Below are 23949 nucleotides of genomic sequence, written 5' to 3'. Positions count from 1 at the left end.
GGATGACTGTTTCTGCTCATTTTTTAAAAGTAAAGGAAGAAGTAAACCTAGCGGGTTGTTTTCTACTCGACACACATCTGCCTGTAGTATTGGGGAAGAGCAAAGTCAGAATGGATTCACGGAAGACGAATGTGACATTTTATTTATGGAAGTGTTGGCTGACTTTGCTTTTACCAGTTAGGAGTTACTAGGAAATGGGTGGTGTGTGTGTGTGTGTGTGTGTGTGTGTGTGTGTGTGTGTGTGTGTGTGTCCTTTTCCTCCTTAACCTCTTCCTTCAACAGCAGGTGCTAAGATTGCAGAGACCTACATAGGTTACATGCCCTGCTCCTCGCCCCTCTCTCAACAGGAGCCCAGGATGTGGCCTTCATTCCTGAGGGCATGGTACACACACCTGCCTGTCCTCTGATTTGGGATTCATTGGAGACTGTTCCCCCTTCAGCACCCTGTGGGCAGTAGAGGATTGGCCATGGAAGTGTTGGGCCACTTGCTGTTCCTGGCTGTGTCCATTTCACCCAGCATGTCCCTGGGTCTGTGCGGTAGAAGCAGCATCATTTAGAGGTAAAACTCTGGGCTGTGGAAGGCCAGGCTCATCTCTGACCCTTCTTGGCCACTGAAGAACCCAAGCATACTTCCACCTCAGGACATTTGCACATGCTGTTTTCCCTGCCTGAATTAGGAGTCTCGTTCTCTCATTTCATCTCTCCAGTGTCAGGTCTTCATAGAAGCCCTCAATGACTACCTTCTCCCTCCTTACCAGTTTTATTTCACCTTCCAAGGGCTTGTCAACCTCTGACCTATTTTATTTTTGTCTGTTCAATGTATGTCTCTCCCCACAAGAGTATCAGCTCCACACAGGCAGGGATGTGGTTTTGCTCACTGCTGTGTTGTTCTTTGAATAGTGCATGGTACATGGTAAGTAACATTCAAAAAATACCCCATCCGTGGAGGCCCTGTCCACTCTCTCCACGCACCGTGTCCTCCTGTCTGGGGACATTCAACACGCCCTCTAAAACGTTAAGTTTCACCTCTCCGGCTAAGCTTCCCATGATCTCCCCAAATCAAGCAGATTCCTCTCTTCTTGGAGCTTCCCAACTTCAGAGTCAGATGTGTTTGCCTTCGATTCTTGGCCCCCTGCCTGGTCACTGCCCTGGGGTCCAGGCGAGGCATCCTGCCCATCAGAGCCTCCTTTTATGCAAGTGACCGTACACAACACCTCCTTCTCAGGGCTGTTGTTGGGAGAGAAACGAAGTAATCTTGGTAACACCCCTGGCATACAGTAGGTGCTTCGTATATAATGGACCACTCCTCATCGTTATGACTGCCTCCTTTTGGCTGTTTCTTCTTGCAGTGTACTACCACCATCGGTCTTCACGTCTACACCCGGGGCCCCATGAGGGCCAATGGCTCTTCTGCGTCATGTCCCAGTGTCTGGAGCAGGAGCCAACACACTCCAGTCTGCCTCCTGTTTCCATAACGCAACTTGGCTGGAACACACCCCCATTTGTTCACGTGTTGTCCGTGCCACACCAGCAGCGTTGAGAGGCTGCAGCAGAAACCGTGGGGCCCACAAAGCCTTAAATATTCACCATCCGGCCATTTACAGAAAAAGTTTGCTGAGTTCTGTCCCGGAACAATGCTAACACCTAATAGGCAGGTGCTCGTAAATACTTTTCAAGAGTGAATGAGTGAATGAATGAATGAATGAACGCTACATAACTGGATCCTATAGACTGGGCACCGTGGACGGCGGTAAAGGGTCAGTTCAACTGGAATTTTCCTCTTGTGAAGTTTTTGGGTGGTTTTTTTTGTTGTTGTTTTTTGTTTTTTTGGCAAGTAGGCTCTCTCCCTTGAGTTAACTGGTGTTTAAAGCTGACACCCTGATTATTAACTTCATCAGCATGTGGCTGGCTGTGTGGGTGGCGAATCCCTGGAGAGAGGGAACTGAGAGGAGGAACAAGCAAAGAAAAGAAAGGGGCGGGGGGGTGGGGGTGGCGCAGAGGCTGCCCCTCCCCCACCCTTCTCTCCCGCACTGGCCTTGGTCAGGCCCCGTTTACATTCAAGCTTGGACAGGTGCAGAAGCCCAGCCCGTGGCCTGGCCTGGGGGACGCTCGCGGCAGACTTTTATCAAGTGAATGAATGGGATTGCTCCCTGTAGAGCACAGGAAAGAGCACAGGAGTGGAACCCAGGGCTGAGTGACCTCAAACAGGCCAGCTTCTCTCTCTGGTCCAGTGGGAACACAGATCCTTCCCCTGCTTCCCTCCTACAAGTGCAGAGCACATGGCTCAGTGGGGACCGGNTGAATGAATGAATGAATGAACGCTACATAACTGGATCCTATAGACTGGGCACCGTGGACGGCGGTAAAGGGTCAGTTCAACTGGAATTTTCCTCTTGTGAAGTTTTTGGGTGGTTTTTTTTGTTGTTGTTTTTTGTTTTTTTGGCAAGTAGGCTCTCTCCCTTGAGTTAACTGGTGTTTAAAGCTGACACCCTGATTATTAACTTCATCAGCATGTGGCTGGCTGTGTGGGTGGCGAATCCCTGGAGAGAGGGAACTGAGAGGAGGAACAAGCAAAGAAAAGAAAGGGGCGGGGGGGTGGGGGTGGCGCAGAGGCTGCCCCTCCCCCACCCTTCTCTCCCGCACTGGCCTTGGTCAGGCCCCGTTTACATTCAAGCTTGGACAGGTGCAGAAGCCCAGCCCATGGCCTGGCCTGGGGGACGCTCGCGGCAGACTTTTATCAAGTGAATGAATGGGATTGCTCCCTGTAGAGCACAGGAAAGAGCACAGGAGTGGAACCCAGGGCTGAGTGACCTCAAACAGGCCAGCTTCTCTCTCTGGTCCAGTGGGAACACAGATCCTTCCCCTGCTTCCCTCCTACAAGTGCAGAGCACATGGCTCAGTGGGGACCGGAAGGAAGGGAACTCAGTTATGGAAGAGCTACCACGTGCCGGGCACCAAGGAGGACATTTCATATACTTTCGTCAATAGTCACAGCAAACCAGTGAGGTAGGGACGACCAGCTGATTTTACGGATGGAAAACTGAGGCCCAGGAGCCCAGGCTGAGGGTCTTTTCATATCTCTTTGAGCTTTCTGATCTGGGCTTCTCCCAGGCCAGGGGAGTGACTTCCAGGCCTAAGGGGGTGGTGACCTTCTTAACTGGACAATGAGCGAGAATACGTGGAGAGAAGGTGACAATGCACTAAAAGCGTGCACAATTTAGCACCTTAATTTAATGAAACCATACAAATACAAAGATGGGAAATTGAAATAATGCTACCGTTTAGTGACCATCTATTTTGTGCCCCACATTCTGGGACCTGCTTTGATATGTATTTCTTTTTTTTTATTAACCTCATATGATGGCGTGAGGGGGGCCATTTCATCCCCATGCTACAGATGAGGAAACTGAGACTCAAACGTTAAGTGACTTGTCCAAGGTCACAAAGCTACTCAGGACCGGACTGGACTGGAACTGTCCAAGGTGACCCAGACCGCTAAGCACCTGCCTCTTATTCTGCTACATGTTTGCTGCTGAGAGCGAGTTTGTTTTGTTGTTTTCCAGCAAGAAATCCCCACTTTGGGCTTCGAGGGTATTGATTATGATAATTATAATACTGTGCAAGTGAACTTTTCAGGGCAGTCAAGTCCAACACCACAAACACAGCCCAAGCAGCCCGACTTTTTGAAAAGAGCTGATAATTAGGTTCTTATAAATTCCACACCCTGTTTTTCACAGAGATACAAAGGAGAAAAAAAAGTAGATTTCTTAATGTTCAGGGAAAGTTCTTTATCAATTGTCAGAACTGGGAAAGATACAAAATGTGAAAATAAGGCTTCAAGGGTTGGAGTACGTGGAGCATGTGGCCAATGATTTTACATCTAGAAGGTTTGTTGCTTTTGTTGTTGTTTGTTGGTTGGTGTTTTTTTTGTTTTGTTTTGTTTTGTTTTGTTTTACTTTTCGTGACTATAATCGAAACACAAAAGGCTTAGGCAAGGCTTAATTTTAGATTGGATTTCACTGAATCCAGTTGGTGCTAAAGGCAGGCATTTGATTACACTGGGTTGTGGGCCTCGGTGCTGGTCTCCCTGGCAGGCACGCCCCCCTTCTTCAGGTAATAGAGCTTTGCCTGAGGGCACACCCCTCCCCTACTCGAAGTTCTTCGGGTGTGCAGAGTGGAAGCTGGACGTAGCAGGTGATCTGAGCCAGCAAGCTGACCTCAGGTCCCGAATCCGTGCAGTAGGCAAAGTGACAGTGCCTGCACAGCAGAACTACCCGGGAGGGCTAAGAATAACACTCGTCAATGCCTGGCACGCAGCAAATCCTCAGAAACAGGAGTTACGATCGTTGAGTATTATTGTTTATCACAGTTTACGAAATTAAGTCCTATTCTTGAAACAGTTCGACGCACATGGGTTCTTGCAAATCCCGCCGAGGATGTCAGCCATCAGTGCTCCTTGCCTAGGGGCTGGGCGCATGCCTCAGTTTCCTCGTTCTGTCCTCTGATCTTAATGCCTGGCCTTCTTCTCAGTGTCCACTCTCCTTCTGGCTCTCACTAGTTGGGCTAAAGGGCCAGTGGCTTTCCCAGTGTCTTCTCTCCTGTTGAAAGTCCCATGCAGGATGCTCACCAATTTGGGAAACAATGTCCATGCAAACCAGCCTAAGGTGGGGTGCCGGCGGGGGGGGGGTGTAGGGCAAGGGAGGTGCTTGACAAGGTGTCCTTACAAGCAAATATCCTCCATTGAGCTCTTGTTCTGAGCAATGGCCGGAAATCAGTGAAACGCTCTCCTTGGGGCTTAGCTCTCATGCCTGGACCCCTTGAGGGCCCCCCTTTTTCTCCTGGTCCATCCTCTAGGCTGCACCCAGCCTCCCCCTGTGCTGCTGCTTCAGTCAGACTTTTAGGGTGACCGGCTGCCCTGGATTATCTGGGACTGAGGGGTCTCTGGAGGTCATAGGACCTCACTTCCCTTCTCCCTCTTCCTGATGTGAGGCTCACCCCCTTCCCAGCCCTTTCCTACTGCATATGAGAGGCTCCTGCTTCTCTCTCCCTCCCTGCCTTTCTTCCCTGCTCCTCCTCAGCACCCCAGGAAGCCCCATCCCCTAAAGAGGCAGGACAGGGGCCTCGCCTGCTGTTGGTATTGGCTCACATCTGCTGTCCCTCACCGTGGCCCAGTCCCATGCGGCTGGCACTGTTTCATCCCTGTTCCACCTGTGCGGGACGGACCGACCTCATTGCCGTCCTACGCACATGGAAGACATAGAGATCTAGGAGTCCAGCGCCCATCCAGGGTCACAGCAGGTGGCCTGGGAACCTGTCCTGCCCCCCGCACATGTCTACCTGCTTACCCCCGCACCCTGCCTCCTGCCTCCTAGAAGGAATCTAGGGCCACAGTAAAAGCTGCAGCGAATCAAGACATGAGGGCCAGAGACCATAGCGACTCAATGCTTTCCATTCCCTTCCATCTCGGGCAGCTCCCACGGATGTCAGTTGCATCGCACTTAATTATTCCTGGACAGTTTGGTTGTAAAATTCAAGAAGCATTCATGGCATGTCTGCCACATGCCTGGCACAGCACTGAATGTCTCACCTACCTCGTTTAACTTAACGCTTTTGTAAAATCCCCACGACAACCCCAGAAGGCGGATGTTAACAAGCCAGTGTTACAGACCCAGAAGCAGGCTCCATGGGCTAAGTAATGGTCCACATGGCACAGCTGGTGGCCACCAGGTCTGGGCTCTGTCCCCAGGGCTTTGGCCTAAGAGCTGCCCTGACTGGGGCCTTCAGCTCCAGCAAATATTCCCTTTTAAATCCTCAAGCAAATGATAGGCTCTCCCAAGCAAAAGATATTGCTTACACGTCTTTAGCATCCCCAAGCTGCTGTGGCCCAGGATGATGCCCAAAATCCATGTTCAAAACGAGCCTTGGTGTTGATACTTCCACACAATTACCACAAACAGTCTGCGAGGCTTGTTGCCCTGGTGGAGGGGTTAGTTACGGGGCTATAGAAGTCCAGAGGGAAAGGACGGTAGATGGGCACCTGGCCTTTGCTGGGCATACTCGCTTGTGTCTCCTGACCATCCCAGAACTGCAGGTGCCGAGCGTGGTTAAGGCCATTTTAAAGATGAGGAGACCGAGGCCCAGGAATGTAACTCCTGTTCCCTGGATCTCACAGGTCACATAGGGACTGCTTTTCTTCTCTTCTTCTCTTCTTCTTACACACACTTTGTTTTCCATGCTTCAAACCACCTTGAGCAGATTAATCAGGTGCTTGTCAGTCTCCCTCCTGGGGGACTGGATGTGGCCAGATCCTGTGACAAAGTTTTCCTAAATTCCTGCCGGGGCACAGAGTGACAGTGGCTCAGGTTGGGAGAAGCATTTCTCATTAGCACCTTTGGGAAGGCCGGAGCCACGGTGGCTTTTCCTCAAGGAATCAAAACCTACATTTTTGGTGAGACCGAAGCCCGGGGAAGAAACCCACTGAGCACCGGAACTCTGCAGAAAATTAGAAATTCTCCTTGAGTTTGCTGGTGGAACGGAGATATAGAAAATCTTTAGTCCGACGCACCTTCAGCCAAGGGTGTGCAGGGGGAATTTATGAGATCAAGCTGGTGGAAAAATGCAAATTCCATGACTGCTGTCCCAGAAGCCACGGACGGTGCTGGCAGAAGAGGCCTGACTTGTCCTTGACGCGGCGATTGGCGGATTACATTATCTAGGAAATGGAAACGAAGACCCAGAGGAGAAACATGGCCCAAGGCTCGCAAGCTAGGTGGTTCAAGAATTGTTGAAAACTTCTGGGGAGAAGAAATGAGACTTGCCTCACAGGAGGGACAAGGGAGTCTGCCTCTGACCCTGGGAGGTCACATATCAGAAGGAAGTGTCTCCAACAGCCATCTAAACAGGAATAGCTATCCAGTGACTGCTGAGTACCTACGGGGCCAAGCAGGCTTCTAGGTGTTGGGGACAGGACAGACAGGGAACAAAGGTGGCCCTTGCCCTCCCCCATTCCAGCAGCAAACAGAGAGTTTGGTATATAAAATAATGATGCCATTAAGAACCGAGGAGTGGGACGCACACAGTAAATGGGTGCTCAGAGCTTGCTGAGTGGCTTTTTGCTTCTCCTTGGGGAAGATGGTGCCTGAGCCTCAGTGGCCTCAATATGCACTTTACACACACTTTAGATTGCGGGGGGTGGGGGGGCTCTGAATTCCCCAGTTGCGCTGGATAAATCAGGACCAGCTTAGAAGTGGTAAATATGGCTAAGAAATATCAGAAGAATAGAGCCCAGGGGTGAAGGCTGTCCCAGAGACTGGGGGATCATCGAGTGAGGGCCAAGTTCAAGCAGGCTGGACAGAGACTTGGAACTATCTCCAGAGGGGATGGACTGTGCCTGGGTCAGCAGACAGGCTGGGGGGTGGGGGGGTGCTCGTTTAACTCCCCACAGCTCCAGAGCTACTTGGCTGGCATCCGAGTTCTTTTCTATGGTGTACAATGGACTTGTTCTTTATTTTTCTAATTTTCCTGAACAATTAGTATTGATCACATACAGTCAAGAAATGCACAAATACATTTTCAGCATGAAAGATTAAAATAATCTAAAATACAGAACAAAATGGGAAATTTTTTCACCCAGCCTCCCCATTCTAATTTCCTCCCTTGGAAGTGTCCATTGTGAACAGGCTCACATCCATCTTCTAGACTCTTCTGTGCTTTTATGTTCCAACGTGTCCTGCATCTTAAACCAGAAATGGAGTTACAGCAGGCATATTGTTCCATGACTTGCCTTGTTACACTTTACAATATATATTGGAAATCTTCCATGTTTGTAAGTATCTTTTTCATTATTTTTTAATGATTACATTCCATCAATTTTTAACATCATCCTCGCTTTTACCTACTGAGAAAGACATCTTGTTTATTGAATAGTCCATGTGTTATCATGAATTCTGAAATGTCTATTGGTTGTTTTTCATATTCTCTATTTTGTTGTATTAGTTGTCTATTTCAGAGGTGCTAAGCATATTGTTTTAACTACTATAGCTTTACAGTATGTTTTAACATGTGGTGTAGTAAGTTTTATATCATCATTCTTTTTGAAAAGTTTCCTTGTAATTCTCATAACATTTTCTAGGCCAAGTTCAGAATCTACTTACCAAGTTTCATTAAACACCATGCTGAAATTATGACTGGGGTTACATTACATCTGAGGCTTACGTGGAGAGAATAGACATCTCACAGTTTGTCTGCCATCCAGGCTTATGGTATAAATCTTCATTATACAAGACTTTTCATTGTTGTTGTTAGCATTCATTTAAGTAGGGTTAATAATTTTCTTCATAGGTTTTGCACAGTCTTATCAGGTTTATTCTTAGATGTTGTATGTATATTTCTTTGTCTTTTTGTTGTTGTTACGAATGGAAACCTTAGTTACATTTCAGAGTTGATTCTTATGTAGTAAAGGAAATTCTTAATTTTTAAGTGTTGTCTAACATCTACCTACTCCCCCTTCAGTGATGTGTCTTATTAGTTCTACTATTTGGTTAGCTAATTTTCTAGGGTAGATAATAATACTGCCTACAAATAATGACAATTTTCTTTGCTTGGAGTTTTGATGTTTGTTAAATATCAACTATTAAGTTATTGCTCTATTTTAGCCGAAACCAGTATTTAATTGTATCGTGCTCTTGTAGCACCTATTAAAATAGTGATATACAATTTTCTTCTTTTATCTCTTAATCTGGTAAAATATATTAATAGATTTTTCTAGCATTGAATAGATATTGAATAGTAAAAATATACTTGGAATTATGATACTGATATACTAGGTTTGACGTCTATATGTTTCTGAGTGAGTTTGGCCTATTTCTTTTTTTAATGTTAGGATTTGTTCAGAGACTAAGGAGAAATAATTTCTATCTTAGTCTATATTCTAGAACAGTTTATATATCATAGATAATGTTTGGTTTTTTGAAAATTTGGTAAAACTCATCCTATACCACTTGAGTTTATTTTCTTTTTAAGGGACAGATCTTTGGTTATTTTAAAAGTTTCTTCTGTTTATTGATCTACTTAGGTTTTTGACCTCTTCTTGAATCAATTTTAATAATTTATATTTTCCTAAAAAGCCATTCATTTCATGGAGATGCTTACATTCATTGCCATGAACTTTCCCTCGTGTTATTTTTTTTAATGTTCATTTTTGAGAGAGAGAGACACAGAGCACAAGTGGGTCAGGGGCACAGAGAAAGGGAGACACAGAATCTGAAGCAAGCTCCAGGCTCTGAGCTAGCTGTCAGCACAGAGCCCAACTTGGGACTCGAACACATGAACCGTGAGATCATGACCTGAGCTGAAGTCGGACACTCAATCGACTGAGCCACCCAGGTGCCCCTTCCTAGCATTCTTAAATGCATTTTTTATGATCGCTCTCATCTATAGTTCTTTGACTTCTTTCATTTCCAAAGATACTTTGTAATATCTTCTCTCTGATTTTCTCCATAAGAGTTGCCAGCAATTTGTCTACTACATTGGTCTTTTCAAAAGATGATGTTGGGTTGTATTGATCAAATCTACTGATTTTGTTTGGCTTGGACTCCATTTTATTAATTTCTGCTGTCATCTTTCTTAATTGCTTTCTTCAGTTCAAGAGTGGAACGTTTTGTTCTTTTCTGCCTTTTTTAGATGCAAGCTAGGTCCTTTCCTTATCAACCTTTGCGGTTCTTCATAAATGTACTTAAGGCCATAGATTTTTCTTTAAGTAGGCAGACTGGCCGGAGATGTCAATGATCCTAAACGAGGTAAGACTAATCCTGCTAATTTCTGAGCCTGCCTGGAAACCATGCCATGCGCCTGGTCATTGGTCCAATGTTAGATCAGACTTGTTTGTATCACGCAAATCGTGTTCCAATAGCTCCAAAGAGATTTTCATATCGGAAAGCAGCTCATTCTACCACCACCTCTTGCTGGTTTGGTTTATAGATTTTTTTTTTAAGTTTATTTATTTTGAGAGAAAGAGAGAGAGAGACAGCACAAGTGGAGGAGGGGCAGAGACAGAGGGAGACAGAGAACCTCAAGCAGGCTCCATCAGCACGGAGCCCGACATGGGACTCGAACTCATGAAACTGTGCGATCATGACCTGAGCTTAAATCAAGAGTCGGACACTTAACCAACTGAGCCACCCAGGTGCACCTTGCTGGTTTCATTTAAAACAGGTTTTAGTGACATTTGCACACTCGCCTCTTTCCACTGCCCATCTGCGTGCTTGTGAGTGTGCATGGGCCCGTCACAGCCATTTAAATGTTCCTGAGCAAGTCCTGCATGCTGAGATCACTGCCATGCACTGGCTGTAGTCCCTGTCCTCGACACCTTCACAGTCCCGGGGGAAGCGGGTAGGTATCTGACTGAGTAGGTAATCTCAGGAAACAAAGAAAGTGCCAGATACCTAAATATTTCAAAGGCTCAGAGAAGGGACCGAGGTGGAGGAGACCAGAAATTAGGAAAGATCTTACGGGAGAGAGGGCACCAGCCGAAGCTGCATATTCAAACAGGAGTTTATGTGGCTCAGAGGGAAGGGTACTGTTCCCACAAAGGAGTCAACACACATAAAGGAAACGAGGGGGAAAGGAAGAGGGACTGTGTGGTGAGCCAGATGGAGTCAGTGTGGCTGGAGCACGGGCCTCATTTCTGAGGGGTGCTCCCGGAGGGTCAAAGGTGAACCCACCAACGGGGCACCCACAGCCTGATGCTGGGGAGACTGGACTTCATCTTGTGCTCTCCATTCAGGGGAGGGACGGTATGTCCAGAGTGGGTTTGCACAGATTCTGAGGCCTCAGGGAAGGGGTGATTGGGATGAAGAGAGGGAAGTTAGGTAGACCAAAGCACAGTCACCCAGCAGGAAGATGGCATGAAGGTGGACCCCAGAGACACCCGGAATCCGGGCTACTTCCGGGTTTGCCTCTGCACACTTGGGGGTGGAGAGCAAAGAAGACATTCACTGTCCCTTCCCTTCCTGCACAGGCACCTGGTCCTAAAAGAGGTGCTNCCTCCGCCTCCTGGTTCTGCGCCCTGTGCCGGCTGTCTGCCTGTCTGCCTGTCTGGAGCTCCGTTTCCCCGTCTGTAAAGAGGCCGTTCGGAGGGTTTAATACAGAGTCCCTATGGTCATTGTGTTGTTATTGTTCACACATCAGTACGTATTTTCCAATTCCCAGACTAGGCCCTGAGGTACATTTTATTAGTTCCGTTGCCTTTTCCCCTTAGAAAAGAAAAAGCCTTCGTTGATTTGATGTCATGAAATGGTTGGTATGCGTTACTTGCGAGGGAAGAAAAAGCCCCTGCTTCACAAAGGGCTGCTTCTGCTCAGCGGCAGGGCCCTCTCAGACGCTTGTCGAAGCCTGACGTGTCTCCCTTTGTTTGCCGCTCCCCCCTCGCAGCCTGATCACATTCCTGAGGGTGGCAAAGGAGAGCTTCGGGTTGCCATGGGAACCGGGTGCCAGCGTGAGCATTCTAGCCCTTGAAAGCTGCAGATTTATCACTGGTGCTCAGGAAGCTGGGCTGGCTGCAAAGGCTGGGGGTGGGGGTGGGGTCTTTCCAGGGGCCCCGGGGAGGCAAAGGAGGTTCCAGGAGGCCCGAGCTGTAGTCTGGGAGGACCCAGGGCCCTCTTCGGAGCCATCTCTGTTCCCCTTCCTTTGAATCACATCCAAACCCAAATATAAGCAGGAGATGGGGGAGGAGCAGGGAGGAGGGAAGGAAGGAGGGAATTCTCTGCACAGCCTCTGGCAGTCTGCGCCCACACCAGGCATCCTGAGCAGACCCGGCTTGTTCTGGGCTCCCGGCTCTCTGCGGGGACTTTGCCAGGGGCTTGTCTGAGATGCCAACATCCCCACGATCGCCCATTATCTCGTCACCACCCAAGCGTCTTCACAGTTGACAAAGCCCTTTCAGATGTGTAATTCACCAGCTCTTGAGAGCAGCCCTGCCAAGGGAGGGTTGGGGCGTGTGCCCATTGCACAGATACAGATGGGAAGGCTTAGTGAAGCCTTGCTTAGGAAAGCAGAGGAGAGCCCTCAGTTCCGACATCTGTCACTCAAGGATCCATCGGTCTCCAGGGTAGAGAGGGTGGGTCACAGGGAGAGTGGAGAAAGGCTTGGAAGGTAGCAAATAACACAGCCGCCTTCAAAGTGAGGGTGGTGTAGAAGGAGGCAAATTGCCTCAGGTATTTGACCAAAAGGTACAAGGGGGAGATGAAGTAAAGCCCGGGCCTGAAATGAGCGATTATGCTTTGCTTCTAGGACTCCAGCCACGTGCCGGAGTCTCCCCCTCTCAGCTCGAAAGGCCCCACAAAACCACCTCACAGGAATGGGATTGCTAGACCCATTTCACAGGTGTGGGAACTGAGGCCCAGAGGGAAACAGCTTGGCTCAAGTGACCTGGGAGCAGGGAGCAGTCAGGATTCGACTAAGGATTCTGCCTGACTTTACCCCCTGGGTTAAGCCACTACAGACCCGAGGCTGACACCCTGTGACCGGAGGGGACCCCTGCACGCACGCACTCTGTCTCTCACGCACTCTCACACTCTCCCATGCACGCACACTCACACACACACCCTCACACTCACACATTCATACATACGCCCTCCTACACGCTCACATACAACGCTCGCAGCCCTCTCGCACATACGCACTCACGCTCATGCACGCCTCGCTCACACGATCACACATGCACACCCACTCACACACCCAGGCCTGTTTGGCTGACGGTGGCACTGAGGACTCCCAGGTGCGTATGTGCCCCCACCCCCCGGGCACCCTCCCTTCTCCCTGCACCTCTGGCTCTAAACTCCCAGCCCCTCTGAAGACCTTCCTCTCCAAATAAGCCATCCAAGCATCAGCCCCCAAGGCTCCCACCCTGGTCTGGGACTCCCTTCTCAGTGCTCAGCCAAGCCCTTAGAAAGAGCGAAGGCCATCTCCCGTGCTTGGGTTCTTGCCAGTCCCCAAGCACCCATCTGCTCATGGGATCTCCCCTGCCTCCCCACCTGCTGTAGCCCCTGCCCTGTGCAGAGCGCCCCCGGGCCTGGGCTGCCCTGCCCTCTCCTGCTCCATGCTCTCATTGGCCCCCTCCCTGGCTGCGCCCCCCCCCCCAAGGAGTTCCATGCACTGGCAGCAGAGATGGTCAAGTTCTAGGTCACACCCACAGTTACTGTGAAATTCATTTAGCATAAGAGATCAGCATTTTACTTTTACTTTTTTAATGTTTATTCATTTCTGAGAGAGAGAGAGAGAGAGACAGAGTGCAACCCAGGGAGGGGCAGAGAGAGAGGGAGACACAGAATCCAAAGCAGGCTCCAGGCTCTGAGCTGTCAGCACAGAGCCCAATGCAGGGCTCGAACCCATGAACCGTGAGATCATGACCTGAGCCAAAGAGTCAGATGCTCAACTGACTGAGCCAGCATTTAAAAATACATAGTATGGGATAGAATCGAAAATAGGAGATATTTTTTAATTTATAAATGGCAGTATTAACTGGGACTGTTATTTTCGTTATATTGAGACCTGGATCATGGTGTGGCATGTGTCTCCTTCCCTGGGCCATGGTCGGGGAGGTTTGAAAACCCGTGGATTAAGTGGAAATGCATCCAAGCTTTCCTGGGCCAGCACCGGCAGACTTGTCCAGTCGCACCATTTGGAATGACAGCTCCCTCTGGGTGGCCCGTGCACTGTTTGCACAGCCGCAGAACATTTGGGGTCCCGGCTCCCCCTCTGACCCTTGTGTGAGCCCTGCCTCAACCTGCAGAGCTTCTCAGTCCACCTGCAGCCTCCACCTCTACCACAACGCCGCTTTCTCCCATTAAACCCGCTCAGGGACTATCCCTTCTCTCAAGTTTTTCTGTCCTTCCCGTCTAGCCCCTCAAGACATCCGGGGCGCCTGGGTGGCTCAGCCACTTAAGCATCTGACTCTTGGTTTCGACTTAGGTCACCATCTCATAGTGGTGGGTTCGAGCCCCGCATTGGGCTCTTCGCTGCTGGTATGGAGCCTGCTTGGGACTTTCTGTCTCCCTCTCTCTGCCTCTCCCTCGCTCATATGCTCTCTCTCTCTCCCTCTGAAAAAATAAATAAATACATAATGGGGGGGGAGGCATCATTCTCCCAGACCTGGTCACACCTCGGTTATTTTATATCACTGTGAGCTGCACTTGTCTGCGTGTCCCTTCCCTTCCCTTCCACCAGGCTTAATTCCATCCAGAAATATGGAAGGAGGCCTTGCTAGTCACCAGGCAGTCGGCCGTGCACTGGGCTAACAGCGGTCAACAAGCACAGCCTTTTTGCCTTCGTGAAACTTAGGCTCTGATGGTCAAGGTGGAAAGCAGGCAGGTTAGCAACCCGACATCACAGAAATTGTGCTGACTGCCCGGAAGAGAAATGAGGGTGGCTACTTTACATAGGCTTGTCAGACAAAGCCCCACGCATAAGGGCCTTAATAAATCAAGGCCATTTCTCTGTAAGATCCAGCCACTGCCGGATGGACACGGGGCTCAATGGGCACGGGGCTGACCAGGGCACGTGGGGCTCTCAATGTTTCATGGGCTACAGCTCAGTCACATGGTTCATTTGCTAGGGCTGCCGTACAGAGCGCCACAGACCGGGCGGCCGACACAGCAGAAATGCCTGTCTCAGGGTGCCTGAGTGGCTCAGTCAGTGTCTGACTTCGGCTCTGGTCATGATCTCATGGTGCCTGGGTTCGAGCCCTGCTTCAGGTTCTGGGCTGACAGCTCAGAGCCTGGAGCCTACAGTGGATTCTGTCTCTGCCCCTCTCCTGCTCATGCTCTCTCTCAAAAATAAATAAAACATTTTAAAAAAAGAAGAAGGAAATGTACTGTCTCACAGAGCCTGCAAGTCCAAGACCAAGGGGTTGGCATGCTGGTTCTTTCTCAGGGATGTGATGGAGACTCTGTTCCATGCTCCTGTCCAAGCTCCATGATTTGTGGGCCATGTCTCCTGTTTCCCAGCCTTGGGTGGTTTCCCTCGTGGAAGCTCCACCCGGTCCCTGCCTTCACCTCCATGTGGCATTCTCCCTAGTGTGATGCCTCCAAATTTCCCCTTTCCATAAGGACCCCTGTCATATTGGATTAGGGACCCACCTTACTTCGGTCTGATTTCATCATAACTACTTACATCTGTAATGACCCTATTTCCTTAAAATTTATTTAAATGTTTATTTCATTTTGAGAGAGAGAAAAAGAGAGAGACACAGAGCATAAGCAGGGGAGGAGCAGAGATAGAGGGAGACACAGAATCCGAAGCAGGCTCCAGGCTCTGAACTGTCAGCACAGAGCCCACCTCAGGGCTCCAACGATCATGACCGGAGCTGAAGTTGATGGATGCTTAACTGCCTGAGCTACCCAGGTGCCCCTGTAAAGACCCTATTTCCAAATAAGGTCATACTCTGAGATACAGGGCATTAAGCCTTCAACATATGAATTTTTAAGTTCAACACTTAGCACAAAGTAATACCTAACTGCACAGGAGGCTGGGAAATGGGTTTCAGTCATGTGCCAGCAAATCCAGGAAACTGGCGTGGCAAGCAGTCAGCTGCCTCCATCACACCCTGGAAGGTTTCAAGCAGAGAGACCAGATCTGACCCGCCTCACCCCACCCCCACCCAGACTGGGCATTCCCGCACCAACCAGAGACCAGAGTTGGAGAGGTGCTCCAGAGGGTCCATGGAACTCAACCGGATTCAGAGTTTCCTTGTGGGTAGGAAGGGAGCAGGTGGTACAAAGTTAGAGGAGGGGCACTTATAAGCTGAATGGTTCAAACGATCCGGCAACTAACGCCGCATGTGTGTATGCTCCTGTGTGATAACTGCTTTATGATTCTGGCTGGAAACCCAAGGCAATTCCGCCAACTCCCACGGAAGCCAAAAGGAAACAGCTACAGGATGAAAAGAAAATTTGTTTTGCGGATTTACTTTTGGTAGCTCCCTTGCTAAGGCATCCCCAGATGAGGGCGAGGGATTTGGGTTCAGGGCAGATAAGCCCTTCCCTTCAGTTTCTTACATCTGACAGACCCAGCTCCTTACCAGCTATCCATCCTGTGAGCAGGAAGTCATGAGGAAAGAAAGACCTTTCATGGCTGACGGACAACCACATCGCGGTAGAGGATGGATCTGTCTAATGTTCTTCCGAGGCTGTAAACGATCGGGTGGCTCTTAGTGAAAGATCTGAGGGCTGACTTCCTACCTGGGGAGGAAGGACTTTCTTGAGTCACATGGGCAACTCTGATGACCTTGATGACCTTCTAATGCCCAGCTGAATGCCTGCATTCTCACAATGTGGGATGATGGCTGCCTTTTCTGGGGCCTTCCTGTGTTCCAGAAGTGGGACTATGTGCACCTTGACTGGCTGAATATCTAAAACAGCATTGACCTTGTTTTCTCATTTCGTAGATGGGAAACCCGAACATCAGAGAGGTACATGACTGGCTCTAGTCACACACCAGGGATTCAAACAGAGATCTGCTGGTGTCAGAGCCACGCTGCCACTATTCTACAGGCCTCCCAGGACCATTGCGGTCTTCTCTGGCTTACGCATCAGTCCTGGGAATCTGTCAAACGTGGTGGCTGCGAGCCCCCCATTTAATCAGACATCCTAGGTTTGAATCCTGATTCCTGTGCTTCCGGGTGGGCCAGTCTCTTTACCTCTTTAAGCCTCAGTTTCCTTATCTATCAAATGGGTCTAATAACAGGGCTGTCATAAGCCTGACTTTAACTTGACCCAGTAGCCAGCAGCACAGAGTCGAGTGAAAATACCAGCTTCTAGTTTCCTCTGAAAAACTGGAAGGCTCTGGCCACGGGAGAAGTACTTTTGTACGTGATGATAAGGTGGTATCAGAGGGCAGCTGTGCACACTATAGGGAGGCCCGATCTCAGTAGTTTACCACAGGCCCCTCTGTGCCCTATTGTCTCACACCCAGGAAGCTTCACTCTTCACTTCTCCATTTGCTCCCTGTGGAAACTGGAATTTGTGGCCCCTGCTTTAGGGCTTAAATCGCAACAGTCAGAAACGTATCTTGAAATTGGCATATTAAATGGGCAGAACTGCCAAAGCACAGCAGCTCCTTGGAAGGTCAAAGCCACACATCGACTGATAACTGTTTGGTCAGAAACAAACCCTGTGCAAATAATTGGTGACTTTTTTTAAACCAGATACACATGGGCTGGGCCATCCAGGACCTCAGGCTTCCAGAAACAGTACTCCACGGGCTGTGAGAGAAATGTGAACACCGTGCGAAGGTGGGTGGGAGGCTCAGGGTGTCAGAGGAAATCACCTCAGTCGTTTGTTCAATTCTGTTTACGGTCCAAGTGATTTTGTGCAGAGCCTTGCAAGGAAGATTTAAAAGAACTGAGCAAAAATGTTCTTGCACCATAAAATGGCTTTCCTGTCCTGGCGGCAAGAGGGATGAGGCCATAAAAATGCTGTTCCGACCAGACCAAGTCTGCAGGTAAATTCAGACCCTGAATCAACATCTCTTCTCTCCTCAGGGGCAATGGGGAAAGAGGAACCCTTTTTCAAGAGCTGTGAACACACTATGTGCTCGTCTCTTTGTAGAATAATCCTTGGAGGTGGTGGCTCTGATTCCCATTTTGCAGAGGAGGAAACTGAGACTCATCAAGGGGAAGTGACTTGTCCAGAATTCTACAGCTGGGACGCCCACACAGCAGGACCTGAATTGAAACGTGCTCATTAGTGGGAGGTCTGGAGCCTGCTACCTGACCCTGAGGACAGGGTACCCCCTAGTTCTTCTTTCTGTACTGTCTTCTTCAGTCTGCCAGTGATGTGGGATGAGGCAGGGCTCATGAGAACACGTTCATGTCATTGGCCTCCCAGGGCCATCTTCGTGGCCCTGACCTTCTTTCTGGGTCCAGCTGTTCACCACCTGCCCATCCCACGACCAGCCTGACAGTCTGACTCCCAGACTCTTAGCCCTGCTGCGGGAAATCACCATCTTTGCTGCCAGATTGTACCTGACTTCCTGACGTCTGAAAAACCTCATTGTGTTTCCTGTAAATAACTCCAAACTTGAGGTCTCTCTGATTCTTCTTTCCATTCCGTCAGTTGTCAGGTTGTATGGATATATTTTTTCTTTACACTCTTTTCCCCATACGCCTCCTCACCCTCATCCTCTTCACCCAGCCTGGTCCAGACCCCCTGATTTCTCACCAGGGCCCTGTACAAGCATCTGCACCCTATCTCACCCCACCCAGTGGCTTCAGAAGGATCTTAGCCAATTGTTAAAACTTTCAAAGTGCCCGGAAGTCAGAGTTTACAATCTAATGCTTTAAAGTCACCTTCCAGGCCTCTACAATGAGGTCATTGCCTGTCTCTCAGATCTCTTCTCCCACCTGGTCCTTGGGGGGGCTCTAGCCTCCAGTCCATTTGGACTCCGTGCTGTTTTCTAAAACATCTCTCAGTGGTCCTGCTTCTGAGCTTGCCTTATGTTGCTTCTTCTGCTTAGATCTCCCTTCCTACCCAATCTTGGCCTAACGGGACCACGTTCATTCTTTATGACCAGTCTCTAAAGTCCCATCTTTTAAAGGATTTTCCTCCATCACCAGTGGAAGCCCACATTAGAAAGAGGAAGGTATAGGATTCAAAGCTTTGCTTTGCAGCCTGACCCTGGAAATCACTTTCCTGAGCTGCAGTTCCTCCATCGGGGATGTCAGCGTGAAAACTTCCAGCCCCTAGGGTTTGGGAAAGATGAGATGGTAGTTTTCTCCTCCCTGGTCTTCTTAAACCTCTGAAAACACTACAAGCTGCCCAATAGCTAAGTCGGGGTGAGGAGAAGGTGCATTTATCAGAAGTTTCTTGGTGGTAAGCGATAGCAACTCTATGCCAACTGACGTAGCAAAGAAGAAATGGATTGAGGGGCACCTGGGTGGCTTAGTCGGTTAAGCGTCCGACTTTCGCTTAGGTCATGATCTCGCGGTTCGTGGGTTCAGGCCCCGCGTCGGGCTCTGTGCTGACTGCCAGCTCAGAGCCTGGAGCCTGTTTCAGTCTGTGACTCCCTCTCTCTCTGACCCTCCCCTGCTCACGCCGTCTCTCTCTCTCTCCTAGAAATAAATAAAACATTAAAAAAAAAAAAGAAGAAGAAGAAGAAGAAGAAATGGATTGACTTATACAATGAAAAGCACAGGGGTAGGGCTAGCTTCAGGCACAGCTAGATCCAGGGACTCAAATGATATCACCAAGTTGTCTCCTTTGTCCTACTTATCTTTTCTCTTCTTGTCTCCCTATTGTTTTTCTTCTGTTTTAGCGCTTTTGGTTTCCTACTTATATGCTTCCCATGTGGGGCCCCCGCACAGCCCCTGCTCCCATCCTGCTCGCTTCGCAGCCCTAGGGGAGCCTGCTTTTCAAAACTCCAAGCCAAAAGCCCCAGGATTGACTTTCACTGCGCTGGCGTTGACCCCATCACTGCCAAGGTCCACTCTTAGAGCAGAGAGGTAGGGTCAGTCTCACAAGAACCGCATGGACTGAGGAGGGGGCAGGGCTGGTTTCCCAAGGGAAATCAGGGTCCTGGAACTGTAGGAGAAGGGGGTGGACGCTGGGTCGCCAGAGAGAGACTTTCACACAGTAGAAGGAAGCAGAATTAGTGAGCTTTGTTACACGTGTAGACGATTGCACAAGCACTGTGGTGCAGTGAGGACCCACTGAGTCTGTGAGGGAAGAACCCATCTTCCAAGCTTGTGCCCTTCATGCCCCAGAACCGTGTCTGTGGCACCAAAGGTGATCTCTCCTCCCCAGTCTCTTGACTGGCAGCCTCACTGCCTCGCATTGCCCCTCACACCCTACCTACCAATGATCCCTACTTCTTGGTGTCTGTCCCTCCCTGAGTAACACAGTCCTGGGTTCAAGTTCTTTAAGGCACTCACTCACCGTGTGACCTCGAGCAAACTACTGGACTTTTCTGAAGTACTACATTCCTTATCTCCATGTTGAGAGCTCCAGTAAGAGAATGACCAGTTACAAGGATGTGGAGAAATGGGTACCTTCCTACACTGTTGGTGGGAATGTAAACTGGTGCAGCCCCTCTGGAAAACAGTGTGGAGGTTCCTCAGGAAACTAACAATAGAACTCCCCTATGACCCAGCAATAGCACTGCTAGGAATTTACCCAAGGGATACAGGAGTGCTGATGCATAGGAGCACATGTACCCCAATGTTCATAGCAGCACTCTCAACAATAGCTAAAACATGGAAAGAGCCTAAGTGTCCATCAACTGATGAATGGATCGAGCTGTGGTTTATCTATACCATGGGATACTACCTGGCAATGAGAAAGAATGAAATCTGGCCACGTGTAGCAACATGGATGGAACTTGAGGATATTATGCTGAGTGAAATAAGTCAGGCAGAGGACAGATACCATATGTTTTCACTTATAAGTGGATCAGGAGGAACTTAATGGAGGACCATGGGAGAGGGGAAGGGGAAAAATAGTGGGGGAGAGAGAGGGAGGGAAACCATGAGAGACTCTTGAATACAGCAAACAAACGGAGGGTTGATGAGGGGGGTGAAAGAGACGGGAAAATGGGTGAGGGACCTGGAGGAGGGCACTTGTTGGGATGAGCACTGGGTGTTATATGGAAACCAACTTGACAATAAACTATAATTTTAAAGAAGAGAGAGAGAATGGCCAGTTATCCAACACTGGGGAAGGAAATCACAGCAACAGTGGTGGATATTTGCTCCATGCTCACCGGGGAAAGGCACCTGTCAAGTGCTCTCCATGCACGATCTCACTAAATTCTCTCACCAACTCCGAGAGGAAAGGACTACTATTACAGCCAGCCCTGTTTTATAGGTGGGAAAGCAGAGCCCAGAGAGGCTAAGTAGGTTGACCCACGCCGTGCAACTAGTAGTCGCTAAGGCTAGAAATTGAACCCCACCTGTCTGTCTCTAGAATCTACATTCTTTATCACTGTGGCCATTTATTCAATCAACATGTGTTAAGCTACACTATGTACCAGGTGCTGTTTTAAGCGTTGGGGAATATGGCAGTGAACACAAATCTTTGCCCACACAGAATCTGTGTCCTGGGGGCTAGGGGCGTAGCATTAGTGAGTGAGTTTGAGAATGTTTATGTTCATGCTGTGAGAGTGTCTGTGGACAGATCATGTGGCAAGGATGTGAGAATGGCCCCTAGGAGCTGAGAACAGCCCCCAGCCAATGACCAGCAAAGAAATGGGGACCCTGATCCCACTGTCACAAGGAAATGAATTCTCTTAACAGCCACAGGCCTCTGATCAGACCCCAGTTGACACTCTGAGACCCTGAGCAGAATCTCCAGCTAGGCTGGTCCGACCTCTGCCCTATAGACTTGTAGGTAATTGGGGATGTGGCAGTGGACAGCTAATGCAGTCGCGGTAGCTGCCTCTTGAGGTTGTTAGGGGGAGCAGTCTGCACACTGAGTGCTCCCTAAAGGGGCTAGAACTCTGTGAGTGACTAATAAAGGACAGTGTTGTCATGAAATACACATGATATGTGTGTGTGTCTATATATTGCCAATAAGTGCCAAGAAGAAAAATAAAGCAGGAAAGGAGCGTGTGCATGCTTGTGTGTGTGTGTGTGAGTGCGAGTGAAGGGGATGTTCATTTTTTTGGAGGGGGTGTTCCTTTTAGAATAGGGTGATCATTTTACTGAGAAGGGAACATTTGAGTCGTGATCTGAAAGAGAAGGAGAGAAGAGGAAGTGGAGCAGGAGGAATGAAGAGGAGGAGAAGGGGGTGGAGGAGGAGGAAGAGGAGACCCAGGAGGAATGAGAAGGAGGAGGAATGGGGAGGAGGGGGAGGAGAGGGAGGAGGGGGAGGAGAGGAGGAAGTGTATGGATTTCTGGGAGGGAATGGTCTGGGGCAGAGGGACCAGTAAGCTGAGAACACAGTAGGGTAGCCAGGTTGGTCAGATTGCACTGGAACCTTCCCTGGGCACCCCTGCACCATCTCTAAGCCCCCAGGGCTACATCCAGCCCCAGCATCCTGGGTCATTTCCTTCCCAGGCTCAGTGGCCCCTTGGATCCCGCAGCTAGCGTGTGGGCCCTGGCAAGTTGGGAGCAGATGCAGCACAGTGAGCTGGTGAAGGGGGCGGTGGGCCAGCGCGGAGGGAGCCAGGGTGGCCATGGTGGGGAGGTGGGGGATTAGGGTAGCCATGTATTACGACCCTGCTTCTTGCTTTGCCGTCACTATACCACCCAAGCAACTCCCAGGCATCTGTTTGTGGACATTATGCTCAAAGAGGCTGGGGCAATCCTGACAGCCTCAGAGGGTCCCGGGAGACTCTCCCAACTGGTAGTCTCCTCCACCCACAGAAGCCAAGGCTAGACCAGGCATTTGACCGAAGGGTGGATCAGGAGGCTGATCCCTCTTTGTCTCTGCCCACCATCCACCATTAAGATGTTAATGAAGACAGACTTGGCCTTGAGGGGAATCTGGCCTGAGCCCTCCCCGTCCTTGCCCACTCCCTACTTCGTCCTCTGTCCAGAGTCTTCCTTGGGAAAGACGGAGCAGCTTGGGGGGCACTCTCTCTTTGGAGCATTCAGGTGGCACCCTGCAAGGAAGCCCCAGTGTGCTCCCAGAAACACCGTAGCCCCTGGAAACCCCACAGCCTACGACACGCACAGTCCAATGACTGGCTGACCGTGCTTGGTTTCTGAGTGAATGAGGAAAAGCAGGGTTTCTGAGCCTGAAAGAAATCTGAGACTCTAATAGAATCACAGTTTTCACTGGCCTTGGCTCTATCTCTTCTGGAATTATGCCCAGCGCGGCTTCATTATGCCGTTCAGCNCATTCCAGGAAGGAAGAGGCCAGGATCACCTGTTCCGGAGTGGGGGTGGGGGGTGGTTCCTGAACAGTTTGCTCATTCAGAAACCCAGCCTCCCCTTTTTGAACATTCTTAGATGAGAACTCCATGCACCAAGTATAAAGTTCAAACTCTGATGTGGCATTCAAAGCCCTTTGTGAGGGGGCTCCAGTTCCGCTCTCTGCCCTTCCCCACCCCACCCTCTCATTCTGTGGTCTGGCAACACTGGGCCTACCTAATCCCATGGCCACGTTGTTGTGTATTCTATTCCAATCACCTAGAGCTCACAAGAACTCCTGCCCTTCCTTCAAGTTCCATCTCAAATGTCCCTCTTCATGAGACTTTGGCTGGCCTCCAAATGGTGAGCCTTCATGCTGTGTGTTCCCACAGCATGACATAGTAACAACTCACACATCTTGTATTCACCAGGGCTCTTTTGGTTGCAAGTATCAGAAGCCCAGCTCTGGCTGGCCCTACCAAGAGAGTAGCACCTTCAGGCATGGCTTGATCCAGGTACTAACGAGAAATGAATGAGAAATTGCTTCATCGCATTGGGCCCATGCTCACATAACCCTCAGGAACTTGAAGCTTGGATTTCATCAGATGAGCAATAAGTTTGGGCAAGAAAACTTTTTTTCCCCCAAAACTTCCAGAAAATTCCCAGGACTGGTGCTTGTTGGCCTGGTTTGGGTCAGGTGCCTCGGGAGACTCAGTCACTGTGCCTTGAACTGGCCAGGCAAAGGACATATACCCAGTCTGTGGAGATTTCCCAAAAGGAAATCAAGGGCAGTGAGCAAAGGAAGGAGGGCTGGATGCTAGAACAGAATACAATACAAGTAACAACCACGAGGTACCTACCAGAGTTCGTTTCCCCCATCCAGCTGGGAGTGGCCTGGGTCTAGGCACCAGAACAGGATTTGCTTCCACCGCATGTGGAATGACCCAGGGAGTGTATGGATAAGAAACTTCCTGGGGAACAAAAGACAGATATCAGTGTTCTTAGAGAGGAGGTCCCTGGAGTAAGGTATTTACAAACAGTTTTCCCTAGGAGCCTGGGTCCACCACGACTAAGCTGTGTGACTTCAGGCAAGTCACACAGCCTCT

Source organism: Crocuta crocuta, unplaced genomic scaffold, assembly GCF_008692635.1.
Source record: "Crocuta crocuta isolate KB4526 unplaced genomic scaffold, BGI_CrCroc_1.0 scaffold131, whole genome shotgun sequence".
NCBI classification, from domain to species: Eukaryota; Metazoa; Chordata; class Mammalia; order Carnivora; family Hyaenidae; genus Crocuta; species Crocuta crocuta.
Note: the sequence above shows the minus strand (reverse complement) of the source record.